We start from the raw sequence: 13,301 nt of genomic DNA, 5'->3' as shown, positions 1-13,301 counted from the left end.
AACATTAACTCAGTATTAAGGTCCACTTCCCTATGAGGTGGTAACTTTTAAATATTTTCCAGAAACACATCTTGAAATTGATGCAAGGCTAGATACCTCTTAAAGACGTCAATATACTCAACATCCTTCCCTTTCTCACTAGAAATATGCACTGCAAACACTAGACATCCTTTCCTATTACTGCACTTTGTCTTCATAGTTGTAACCATTCTCACTGATGTATGCATTTTCTTATCCTACAAGATTATCCTCTCTCCATCATCATCCAAGAACTCAATAGCATTATCATAGCAATCTACCTTGGTATTTTGAATGTACATCCAATCCATGCCCAAAAACATACTATATGATCCCAATAGAAGAACGTTTAGATGTGCTGATGTAGACATACCATTAAGCTCAAATGCACAAGATTTCACCCAATGATGAACTCTTTTATTGATCCTTGTGGACAACTGCACCAACTAAGTTTATGAATGCACATCTTTATTCAAGAAACACTTATACACTAGGTTAGGAATGATATAACTATAGCTAGATCCATGATCAATCAAAATAGAAAAAACTTATTCACAAAGATTACCTTCCATCTCGATAATAGATTCCTAATGATCAACCTGCCTATTATCCAATGTTGCATAAGTATGAGGAATGCTCTATCCAACTTCTCCAACTCTTCATGCCTCCTGAGGATTGTAAAATTGAGTTCTACCATCCTAATGTTGTGGACAATCTCTTCTGTGATGCTCTCCACCACAAGTCCAACACTACAAAGGATTCTTGTCATCACCCTTGCTCTACTCCTCCGACTAAAATTTGTGCCCTCTGTAAACTGCATTGAGCTTCTTGTAGGATGCTACATTCTCCTTGTTACCTACATCCTAAGGTCTTCCTCACTTCTTGTCCCATTTTTGCTTAATATTTTCATTACGTTTCCAACCCTACTTAGACTTTGAATTACACTTATACTTATCTTAAAAATGCTTCAACTTCCCAATTACTTCCTCCAATTTCTAAGGATCACCATACTCAACCCAATCCATAAATGTTAATGGTAATCCACTAATGAATATTTGAACCTTCGTATTTTCATCCTTAAGATAAGGCACATACCTCAAAAAATTCAGATACATAGTAGTATACTATTCATATGTCGTAAAACCCATCTTCAATTCATATAACTCCTTAGCCTTACCATCATAGTATCTCTTTGACAAGTGCTTCTTTCTAAAGAGGTTTTTGAACTCATGCCAACTCAACTCCTCTATCTTGATACCTCTGACACGCTTCACATCTTCCCACCATATGTCTGCTTTTCCTTTGAGACTGAAAATAGCTATCTTGGCCTTCATATTCTCTGAACAATCATGTACCTTGAAGAACATCTTCATGCCAAGTAGCCATGCTTGTGCATCTCCCAGTTTCTTCAAATCTCCGTTAAAGGTCAGAGGCTTGGCTTTCTCGAATTCATATGAAAAGTATTGCTTCTCACTCCTCCTGTAAGGATGATAACGATTATGACCCTAATGTATCTATGATCCATAACTAGAGTAGAACCCATAACCACTACCTCTCCTATCAGGCGTATCCATCCATATGTCACCTTTGATTGTGTCAACCTGTCTTACCTTTTTCCTCCATGAGACTTGCTACTGTATGCCCCATTAGTGCTTTCCTCTTATCCATAACTGATTTGCGGTTGTCTCTCTCTATACAATTCTCATAAGCTCTAAAGGATCTTTGCATTGACCTTGACTTTATTTTCCTGAGCTATGACAAGCCTTTCTTGTGACCAAATGATCTTATCATTATGTGCCTTACAACTTCTAATGTTTTCCTTCAGACTTCTCAAGGTATCCATTATGTCAGTAGAGTACTCATATCTTTGATGCTCATTTGATATATAAGGAGAGTCACATGAATTATAATCCACCATCTTGCTTGTCATCTATGATATTCTACTTCCTACAAACATAATATGGCATATAAACCAAATATAAACATAATCTAACACTTAGTGAAATTCAGGGGAGGCTATATCGTTTACACAACTCAGTCCAGATTAGTGCAATATATATATATAGATATCATCAACCAAATACATCAACCTCAACATTATGACACAACTACAACAATGGCCATCACGAGAAATAAAAAACATGCATGCATGATAAACACATACACAATCATACATGCATACAGAACAATCACATTTACCCTTAAGTCTAGTGATACAACCTCATTCAGATACCACCCTATAACCATCCCTTCCCACCTTTACCCAAATTCACAAGCTCACGGGCAAACATCAGACGAGTGTCACTATGACTTGATCCGACCTCCTAGTTCTAGTTAAGGAATTGGAGCCTATAAATTGACCACAAACTCAAATCCTACAAGGAATACAGATCACCCAAGAGCTAAAGAAATACCCCAGGTGGTCAATCACTAATTCAGAACCTTGTTTCTCTGACTTAGACCTATAAACACACCCTTGACACTGTGACTGTGTGGTAGCCTCCATCTGCACTCACAAGCATGACTACCAATGGTTATGACCTAAATTCCTCAGTTTAGTGCTCGTGATCCTGAGAACTAAGCCCCTTTTCTAGGCCAACCTCTAGACCACTTCCTAGAGGTTAGAGTAGTTGTGTTTGAGTCTGACCGACTATGTTTCCACTTTCCTTCTGAGTAAGAGGAGTGTTTTGTATTTGTGAGTGTGAGTGAAAACATGGCTCAGGAGAATGTGGCAGCCATGGCAGAGAATGATAAGGGAAACATTGTTGTGTTTAAGCTGTCGACGTTCTCTATTCTCAAACCCTAATTGATTGTGGAGGCTCTACAGGTTGGGGACCCCATAGGTTTCTATAAGCATGTGTTTGGGGCTGAAGGAATTGCGAAGTCACATCATCCCAAGCATAAGGCTGACCAAGAGCTCCCTCTCATCCTTCATGCCCATTTAAAGTTTGGTGTTGCTTAGGTTATGGTCTATGATGAGACTGAGGAGTGTTGGAAAGACGAAGGAGACAAAAAATCATTCACAGACAAATCCATGAGCTACGACTCTTCTATTGATCACACAAAACCTCATTCTTACAATGAACCCAGTGAAGGATATTTAACCTTTTCCAACTAGCGACTTGCCTAAAATATCTTGACATGCAAACTCATGCAACTACACACTAAAAGTCGTCTATCACTTCTCGACTTGAATCAATGCTCCAATACTCAACACTCAACACTCAGTTAATTTACTCTTTAATTTTAGCTAACTCCACATGTGGTAGTAATTACAATTTCTAACACTCCCCCTTAATTACGATTGTATGACTCAACGTGACTCAACTATGCCTATTAGGATTACAATAGAAATTGACTCAATTATCATTGACACATGCCTATTGGTCTATGTCTCAGCTAGGCTTACAATGTCTCAAGAATTTCACAATTTTGTATTTTTTTCTCTTCTTCTAAATTTTAAATCCTCGAAATTGCTTCATTCTCTACTGAACTCTCTTGTTGTAGGCTTTATTCACTTGTTGTTGCTACAATTTTTCTTTGACTTGTCTTGAACTTGTTCTGAGAAACAATTTGATCTTGTCTACTACATCTTTCTCTTCAGATATTCGTTCAACCATGGATTACTTCCGTAACATTGCATCTCCAAATTGTCTTATTTTCTCTGCTTCTTGCACTTCATATTCCCGACTTTCTTTCTGCAATATTTCTTGATACCAGAATCTCATATATTCTTGACTCCATTGCTGAAAAATGGTTTCAATGCATTCATCTTTGTCTTTTGTATCATTATTTTCATTTTCATCATGAGATACTGTTGTTTTTTTCCTGTAATCTGCACACTCAAGATCATTATTCACCATTTCATTCAATTCTTTTGTTCTAGCTACTGACTTAAAAATCACATCAATTTGTTCTATTGGTTTTTGAATCCATTCTTCTATAAGCTTCAAATATGCATCAAAATTATTAACAACCATGCTTTCAACTTTTTCTCCCATGCTATTCTGAACACCTACATATTAAAGAACAATGTTTAAAACATCTTTAATATGACTCTCTTCCATGAGATCTTCCTTCTCTACATCTACCTTCTTTTCAACTGAATGGAGGTTGTCTTCCATTGTTATACACTTAGTGGACATTATCATAAAAAACTCTTCAATAAATTAATCATGTTCTTGATCATCAACTGTTGGTAGATCACATACTGCTTCATGAGCAGTTCCAACTGTTTCATATCTTGCTACTACAGTGGCAGCTTCACCCTTGAATGCTTCATGAAACATGGCACTTACTATATTTCCACAATCAATCATTGTTTCAAGAAACAAAGCACACATATCATCAAAATAATGTTCATCCACACTATGGTGGGATATCCGAGCATGCATGTGTTCATTATCAATTTCATTATCAATTTCCACTTCACAAAATCCATCAGCTGTAGCTGGATTCACCAATTCACATATAACGTTGCAATTATCATCCACATGTGTCTCATCACAGTGGGATTCACCATCATCTGTATAATCTACATTACAGTGGAGTCTTTGAGCATTTATATGCTCTTTCTTTGTTTCACACACAGAGGCTGTTTCTTCTCTCTCTGCAATCTTTGTTGCATCTTCTTCATCCATATGCATGCTTGCATAATGGGTTTCAATTTTATGGTCTTGACAACCATCATCCACTTTTGAGTGGGATTCTCCAAGCTTTGTTTTCCTCTCAGAGTCTTGCTCATCTATGCTCAGATCTACAACTGACTTCTTTGCTTGTGACATAACCTGATGTTGCATGTCACTCCCCCTTGCACCAAACTCTACTTCTAGGAACTTCCATGCTTCCTTGGAAGCTGTAGCTTTTTCTACCTTGCATAAACACTTCTCATCCAATGGATCTTTTATAAAATTCAATGCTAAAGCATCGCATACTTCATCATATGGGTTATGAGACTCATACTCCATTAACTCTTTAGCTCTAAGAAAAGTCAACATCTTGATAACCCAATGATCAAAATATTCACCTGTAAACATAAGAGGTGGTAGCAGATCAAAGCTACACTAATCACCATCGATTTCTTCTTTGTATTCTTCTAGACTTCTCAGTTCCTTGACTACTTCCTGAACCTCTCTAACCATGGCAATGATCTTTGCCTCTTCTTTTCGATTTCTTTTCTTAATATGCTTCAGTTGTGCTTTGCGACCCATGACTGCAGTCATTCCTCTGTTTTATAACTGCTTTGTTGATTGCATGAGGTTGCCTTCCATATCGCCCCCGAAAAAAATATGATTTTCAATATGCACCCCCATAAGGCAAAATCTTCACCAAAAACACTGTCATGCTTGACAAAAAACCAAATAAATGATGGACTTTACAAATCTCTAAAACACGATTTCCAATAAAAAACCTTCTTCCTTTTTTTTGAAAATAAAAAATTAGTTTTATTTATGAACCTTATTTTTCATTATCATAAAACATTCACACTTTTGAATGTACTTAAACTTCAACTCAAATAAACCTTCCAAATTTTAGGCAGTTGTTTTAAAATAAAAGGCCTTCAATTAAACCTTGACTATGCCCATTTTAAAAACTTTGACTTTGTCTTCTAAAAAAACTTTGCAATAATGTCGAATTTAACAAAAACTTAAATTTGTTCGAACACTTGGGTGACTCACATGCACGAGAATGCAACGATGATGGTTTACACCATCAGTGCTTTGACCCTCACTTTGTTTTGAAACAAAACGATAGCTACAACTCTACGAACTGTTGACAACGACTCCACTGTTGCCTTAGGATGGTGGTGACAACACATTCCTTTATTTACGGTGACAGACTAAAAATACTTCAGTATTCTCGGTTGGTGTGACTTAACACTCACATGGTGCGGTTCTCCAAGCATGCTCTCTTGGTTTGAAATCCCTAGCTTAACCTAGCTCCGATACAATTTTTTTTGGAAAGACAGAGAATACAAAACAAATAATCCACACACAAATCCACAAGCTGTCACTCTTTTATTTATCACACAAAACCTAATTCTTACAATGAACATGGTGAAGCGTATTTAGCCTTTTCCAACTAGCGACTTGCCTAGAATATATTGACATCCAACCACATGCAACCACACACTAAAAGTCCTTTATCACTTAACTCGACTTGACTCAACACTCCAATACTCAACACTCAACAATCAATTAACTTACTCTCTAATTTTAGCTAACACCACATGCTGGAGTAATTACAATTTCTAACAAGGAGGCTAGTGCAGAGGTGATATGGTCCCTGGCCCTTAAGGGCACCTCCGAATTCTCCATTTGGAGATGGATGGTGTCAATGTGACAGTTAAACTAATGGTGGAGGCCAAGGAAATTGTTATTGAAGAGGTTTCAGAGCGTCCTTGGGGACAACGATACAGAAAGGTGAAGGATCCCTATGGTTTTGTATGGACTCTCGCTACTCCCATTAAAGAATATGTTTGTAGTTGAGGACCACGCTCAAGCTTAAGCCTAGGCTTAAGTTCTGTGTATTTTGTGTGTAATCATTTTTCTTTGAATCTACTTTGGCCGAACTCGTAATTTGACATTAGAAGATGTCAGAGAAAAGTTATCCAGTGTAAATTTTGTAAGCATCTTGACTAAGTTTTAGGGAGGGTGTGTACATATGCCCTTCTTTGCTACTGTTACAAGTCTTTTTAGACAGATTCATGATAACAGTTGTTTCATACATGTAATATTTTGGAACTTTTTTGAAATCAAGTTCATTATCGATGTGAGCCTTTAAATCTGTTTCTATGGGTATTTTCATAAGAATTGCATGAATGAATGGCTTATTAATGAATGAATGTTTTGATGTGGTTGTAATGTAAGCGAATTAATCATTAGGCCTCCTTTGAATATGTTGTTGAATGCTTATTTTAATAGCAATAGCACTACCAGCCACCTTAGTAGCTATCCGTGGTCTTAAATCTTGAAATTATTTGCTTACTTGCTCACGAATTTAGAGGCAAGGAAATAAAGCTATGCAGTTGATTTTATAGATGGTGATGGCCCATGGGTACTTTGTTGGGAATCACACTCATGGAAGCCATAAAGAAATCAATGATGTACCACAACATCAAGCGTATTTCTAAGGTGCTCCCCCCTTCCAACTCTCCTCTCAAACCCCTACTACCCACTGTGTTGTTTTGTGACCTTCATTATGCATCATTTACATGATGAACTTTAAATTGAACTCAGCTATGATTTCAATAATTACAATTGACACCACTCTCATGATTAATTTTAATTCATAGCCAACCGAGTTTCTGAATTCACAACTTTTACCCGGTGTAAACAAATGGGTTATGTAGTCACAGAGAAGTGGGAATTAGGTTTCCTAATTATTTGGCCTCAAGCAACACTGAAATACCAAATCAAAGTTGTGGAGTTTGTGTCATGGATTTTCTTACAACACGGTTAAGGTATTTATCAAAAAATGTTTACATATCTTGGCCACAGTTTTTTAATTTTTGTGACAAAGATGCTTCGGAACATCCTTGTGTGCCAAGCGAGCCCCTTCACAATATGTTATATTTGAGAATAGATAGTTACTGGCTTATGACCCATAACACTCTTGAATGATCCCTATGGCTAAGAAACCACTATGGGGGGATCTTGGTCCCAAGTGCATGAAACGACCTACTTGCATGGTGAGACAATACACCGAGAGGCAAAACATGTCTCGTCGCCTTCAAAATACCATTGAATCAAGACCCCTTAACATTGGGCACATTTTTGTCTTGGAAAACATGCATACTCATGAAAATGTGCCTAAGTTCAGTTGGAATTGAGTTGCGCAAGAATTGAAATATTATACGACATTGATGTTAACAGAAAGCTCAACACGAAACTTGATTCTCCCTTACGTGACAGATTTAGTGGAAGGTCCTTAAGCAAGCCAAGAAGGCTAGATAGAGCGGGGGTGGGCTCGGTTGGTCGAAGGTTGAGACTTGATCCGAGCTTTATAGCTCAGTGGATAAAAAGGGATACGCTTCACCCCGTAATCCATAAATCTCGGATTCTCTGAGTAAGTCACTAAATAAGCAAGTCTCCGTGTATTTCTAGATGTGGGGTGTTGAAACTGGTCGATTGATTAGTTTCCGGATGAAACCACTCAGTAGTAGCTGCCGAAGTCTTGAAACCAATTATCAAGTAGTAGCCGTCGAAGTGTTGAAACCAATTATTAAGTCCGACGGCCCACATTTCCTAAAGGGACGACACTGTTGAGATTCAAACAGTGTCACCAACAAGAATCTCACAATATAATATAACCATAATTAAGCACAATATAATTCCTATCAGCATAATTAAACAACTCTGATGAGGAAATAAAAATATCCACATAATTAAGCATAATATAATGCCTATCGACATAATTAAGCAACTTTGTTGAGGAAATATCTTATGTACAAAATAATTTTGTCATTCATTTCATTTGCCACTTTTGTTATTGTACTTTCAACGTGCAACCATGATTGTGTGTACTTGTATGCCATGATTGTGTGTATTTGTATTAAATAAAAATACAGTGAAAATTGTACTTTCCTGAAGTAGGTGTTATTCACAAATTTATAGAAGCCAAGCAAATCCAAATCCAATTTATGAGAAACAAATAGGCACATTAAATTTTCATTCAGTGATCATTTTGTGCACATAGTATTTGAGGGGAAATTATTACTTTGAGTGTTAACCCAGATTTTTGTCCAGCAGCAATATGAATCCGGAAACTCTTAAGAACAAGTCACTAAGCCAAGGATTGTCTTAGTGAATAGCAAGATAAACATACATGTCCATCCATCACCATGGTTTCCTTGGCAGGGTTCACGACTCGACTCCAGCAGCTTCATCATTGAAACTTGATTTATCTGACCAGCACTTAGACTTCAACACTTCATTCAATACATCCAAGTACATTCAGACTGCACCACTCGAACTTCAACGCTTCATTCAATACGTCCATGTACATTTATTCAATGACACCCAGGGGTTAAATTTGACGGGTGACCCTACCCGTCAAGGAATTTTTTTATGACGTTTTTATTTTTAAACTGCCCATCATATGACTTTTAAAATTTATTTGTACAAGTTTTATCTAATTTCAAATTGTACTCATAATTGTTTAAATTTTTCATTTTTTGTTGTACAATTGGGCTCAAGTCTCATTGCTACACTTTGTTTTGAGACCTGTTGATCATGAATCCCTGCCAATTGTATGCGGCTTTTTCACAGAGGATGACAACTTCTGATCACAAAACTTCAAAAGCCAAAATACGCGTTAATCCACAGTTGCTCTGGTTGGGTTACTGGTTCTCGGTATGGCATCACTTTGGACATACAGCAAGGAATGGAGAAATTAAAGCAACGTATAGTGACAGAATAAAAGTAGATCATCACCGACAGCATTCCATATTTTTATTATGTTTGCATATATGCATTTCCATTCTAATATATTTTTATTATGTTTGCATGTATGGATTTCCATTCTAATAAAATATATACCGCAAAATCTGCCAGAAAGGAAAAGTTTAAAATTGTTTTGAATATTAGTCTCTAAGAAATCGGTCATGGTCCTCCAATAACCAACGCAACGTGCGAATTTGAACTATTTTAGGCATCATATTTGGTATATGATAAGCGGCGTGCACATTCAAACAAACTTCACCGAGCATTTTTATAAAGTAGTAATTTATTTAGTGTATATACTTCCCCTTTTTTGGGTGAAGAGTCCAACTTATAAATATTCAACCCAACTTTTCTCTAAAATTTTTAATCGTGTTCTGATTATAATAGAAATAATTCTGATAAGGTAGAAAGGGCGATGTCATAGATTGGGAGGACCATAAAAGTGCTGGTGAGATGATCTAAAAGAACTCTATAAAGTAAAAAAAACTCAAGATATGGACTCAAAGCAGATCACATGTGAAGCAATCCGGATTGAAATTTAATATAATATAGTTTATGATAATGAAATATAATTGTATCCCCAGAGAATAGACAAATTGACCAATCTGAAAGGTATATTTGGTAAGATAATACAAGTATCATGACCACCGTCGAATATATATATATATATATACACAGAATTGCTCAATTCTGTGTTGAAATTCATATGTTTACATTGACACAGACAATCAGACAGCTCTACGTTACATATATCAGAATGTTCACATTAAAAGCAAGCCTATCAGGAACAGGTGAGATAGTACCTTAAGGCTTTGATCAAGCGAGGCAGCTAATTGCGCGCCATTGGAAGAGGCTGAGGCCGTATAAATACATGTCTTTAGACTTTCCTCCTACATCTGCAGAGACAGGTCATTATTGTGTTTCATTTAAAAACTACAGAGACAGTCGAATATTTGCTAATATGTCAACCTGCATAAAAAAAATAGCACAAAACAATGAATATCCTCACTATTCATAAAAAAAAAATTACAATTTTTCCAATTTCTAACCAAATTTTGAAAAATGGATCCTTTCTCTCAAAAAGGGCCGGGAACCCCTACCCAGGGGGTTTTAAGTTATACCATGCATTTTTAAAAAAATTGCAGCAGATTTTTTTTTTTCGTTTTAAGGCGGCGGGGTATTGAACCCCTGGTGCCGCACTATCCATGTATTTTTAGCCCTTTTTGAGAGAAAGGATCCATTTTTCAAATATTTCTAATTCTTAGACAATTAACCTCTTTCTTTAAATATGAAAAAAAAACGATAAAAATTAACTAGCGAAAACAGTCTTAAACCCAATTTTACATTTCAACTAAATATTGCCATTGTACTAAAATATCACGAAACCTCTAAAAAGAAATGAAAAACCTCAGTAAACTACACCCTTTGATTCTGTGCTGTCATTGTCAAAAGTAAACCTCACCTTGTAGCTCGGCCGGATCGTAAGCAGAGTTTGTGGTTCACTATCGAAATAAATGGGAGAAATTGCAGATGAATGGGCAGATTCTCGCTCGCGCCAGCCACGATTCTCGCTCAAACAGCAGCCAAATACGCCAAACAGCAGCCCATGCTATCTATATGACAGAGGCGAGAGCAGAGCAAGTCACGGAAAAAGCTCGAACGGATTCAAGCGGAGAAGGGGAGACTCGGAGAGCTTTTACGAAGATAAAGCTGGAAATATTTCAGTGGTCGGGGCGTATGATGGCCTATGGGGAGCGTTTGAGTACCTCTCAGGCATGCACACAGTACAGACAAACTGTTCCTTGTCTTAGATAGACCATATCTGATTGTGTGATTTCACTCGAGCGCAGCGCGCTGGACACCATCAACCAAATTTAATAATGCCATTAACAGCTCTCAGTGGATTGTAAATGCTCCAAGCTCAGAATTTATTTCAATTCGTGAAAGTTGGTGGACCGTGGACGCGTCACGCCAACTTACAGCATACAGCCACAGACTAGTACTACAGTCACTTCATTCCTATAGGCTATTACCGACAGTCCGATCCCGACTTGGAAGTTGGAGGTTAAATACATATATAATATATATATATCAAAAAATTATTAAAAAAAAACTTAAAACTTTTCATTTACAAACCTACCCGTCAAATTGACGGTTTTAAAAATTAATAGCAACTTACGGTTGACGTGGATATTTGAAATGTGAACGTATTTTACGTGTAAAAGAGCTAAAAACGGGCAGACGGGCGTCAAATCTAACCCCTGGGTCCGATCCCGACTTGGAAGTTGGAGGTTAAATATATATATAATATATATATATATATATATCAAAAAATTATTAAAAAAAAACTTAAAACTTTTCATTTACAAACCTGCCCGTCAAATTGACGGTTTTAAAAATTAATAGCAAGTTACGGTTGACGTGGATATTTGAAATGTGAACGTATTTTACGTGTAAAAGAGCTAAAAACGGGCAGACGGGCGTCAAATTTAACCCCTGATGACACCTCCCCGAGTCCCCGTCCAACATTTCAAATTAGACATTGCCGCCCAAAATTTTGAATTCAAATTTGGTAGTCCTGCCTAGATTCTTTTATGAAATGAATATAAATGTGTAATCACTGTTTTGATGTGAGCAGGAGAAACAAAAACTGAAGGTGAGGAGTTTTTATTACTCATTGCGGGTGGAACTCTACACTTGAAGGCACTTGTTTACAGATTAGTAATTCGCCATGCTTATGGTTGAAGCGTTAAACATGAGGATGATGATATGGTTACGAGGGATCAAGTGGAGAAGTGTATGAAAGAAACAACCCTCAAGCCGCCCCTATTAATCTTATTGACCACAGTATCTGCTTCTTCCTGTTGTTTTGTTGAATTTGTAGCTATTCCAGCATAAGACGGTGGCTGTAAACTATAACTTGCGCTTGGAACGCTACGAGAAGAAACTTTTGCAAAGGGTTCTCTATTGCTATTGCTATTGGTATTGTAATTGATGAGTTGATCCTAATTTCTGATTTGGGAAATAGTGCGCCTTCCACAGACTTCAGGGTTGCCGCTTCTGGAAATAATTACAGCGTGTGGGAAAAGACCAAATGAACCCACGCCAATGTCCATCCACATTTTGGGATATGTTTATTTTGAATTTTCCATCCACATTTCAAAATAAGTTTATATTGAATGTATGTACCATTTTTTGACAACATTCTAAATAACAACAACTTCTTCTGAGTACTACAATTTTCCATATTCAAGTTTTAAAACTATCAACGAGCTTCCCACCCCCGATTAAAATTGTGAATGCAAATAATTTAATCATGCTCAATAGCATCTAACTATATATATGAAATAAAGTAAACATATCATCGAAATATAGCATTGACCTATAAGTAAGAATATTTGGAAAACCATCATCTTCACGAATGTTTTGCAATTGTTCCATCCATGACAACTCGTTTTAAACATCTATTTTATATATTGATTGATTTTGCTGAATGGAAATTTTGATTGGGAAAATATCAGTTTACATTCATGATTATTATGACTAAAAGTGGATACACCATATTTATTTTCAGAGTTCATATTTCATTAAAGTTAAATTTATGAGTCGGTGTATGTTCAGTCAACGTCTAAATTCAATTTTTTTTATCACTCTCTATACGTCCTTTCAAACAAGAAAATTACTTCTTTGCTACAAAAGTGAATGGCTTCACAATAAGTGAATAGTTTGGTTTTATGATATAATTGGATAATATAATATAATTATTTGTTTGTTCTTTCTTATTCACATGGATTTAATCCATATAACTCCAATTATAATGATATGCTATCATTGCTAATG

At 36.5% G+C, this 13,301-nt stretch overlaps 1 pseudogene; it reads left to right on the top strand.

Annotated features, from left to right (window-relative positions):
• Window positions 1-2,731: 2,731 nt before the first annotated feature.
• Window positions 2,732-6,525, top strand: LOC149209942 (uncharacterized protein At5g48480-like; annotated as a pseudogene).
• Window positions 6,526-13,301: the final 6,776 nt, after the last annotated feature.

The sequence above is a fragment of the Pinus tabuliformis genome, chromosome 1_2 (genome assembly GCF_031772625.1).
Source record: "Pinus tabuliformis cultivar Carrire ecotype Pingquan chromosome 1_2, CPIR1, whole genome shotgun sequence".
Lineage (NCBI taxonomy): Eukaryota > Viridiplantae > Streptophyta > Pinopsida > Pinales > Pinaceae > Pinus > Pinus tabuliformis.
This window is presented reverse-complemented; position numbering and strand designations above follow the sequence as displayed.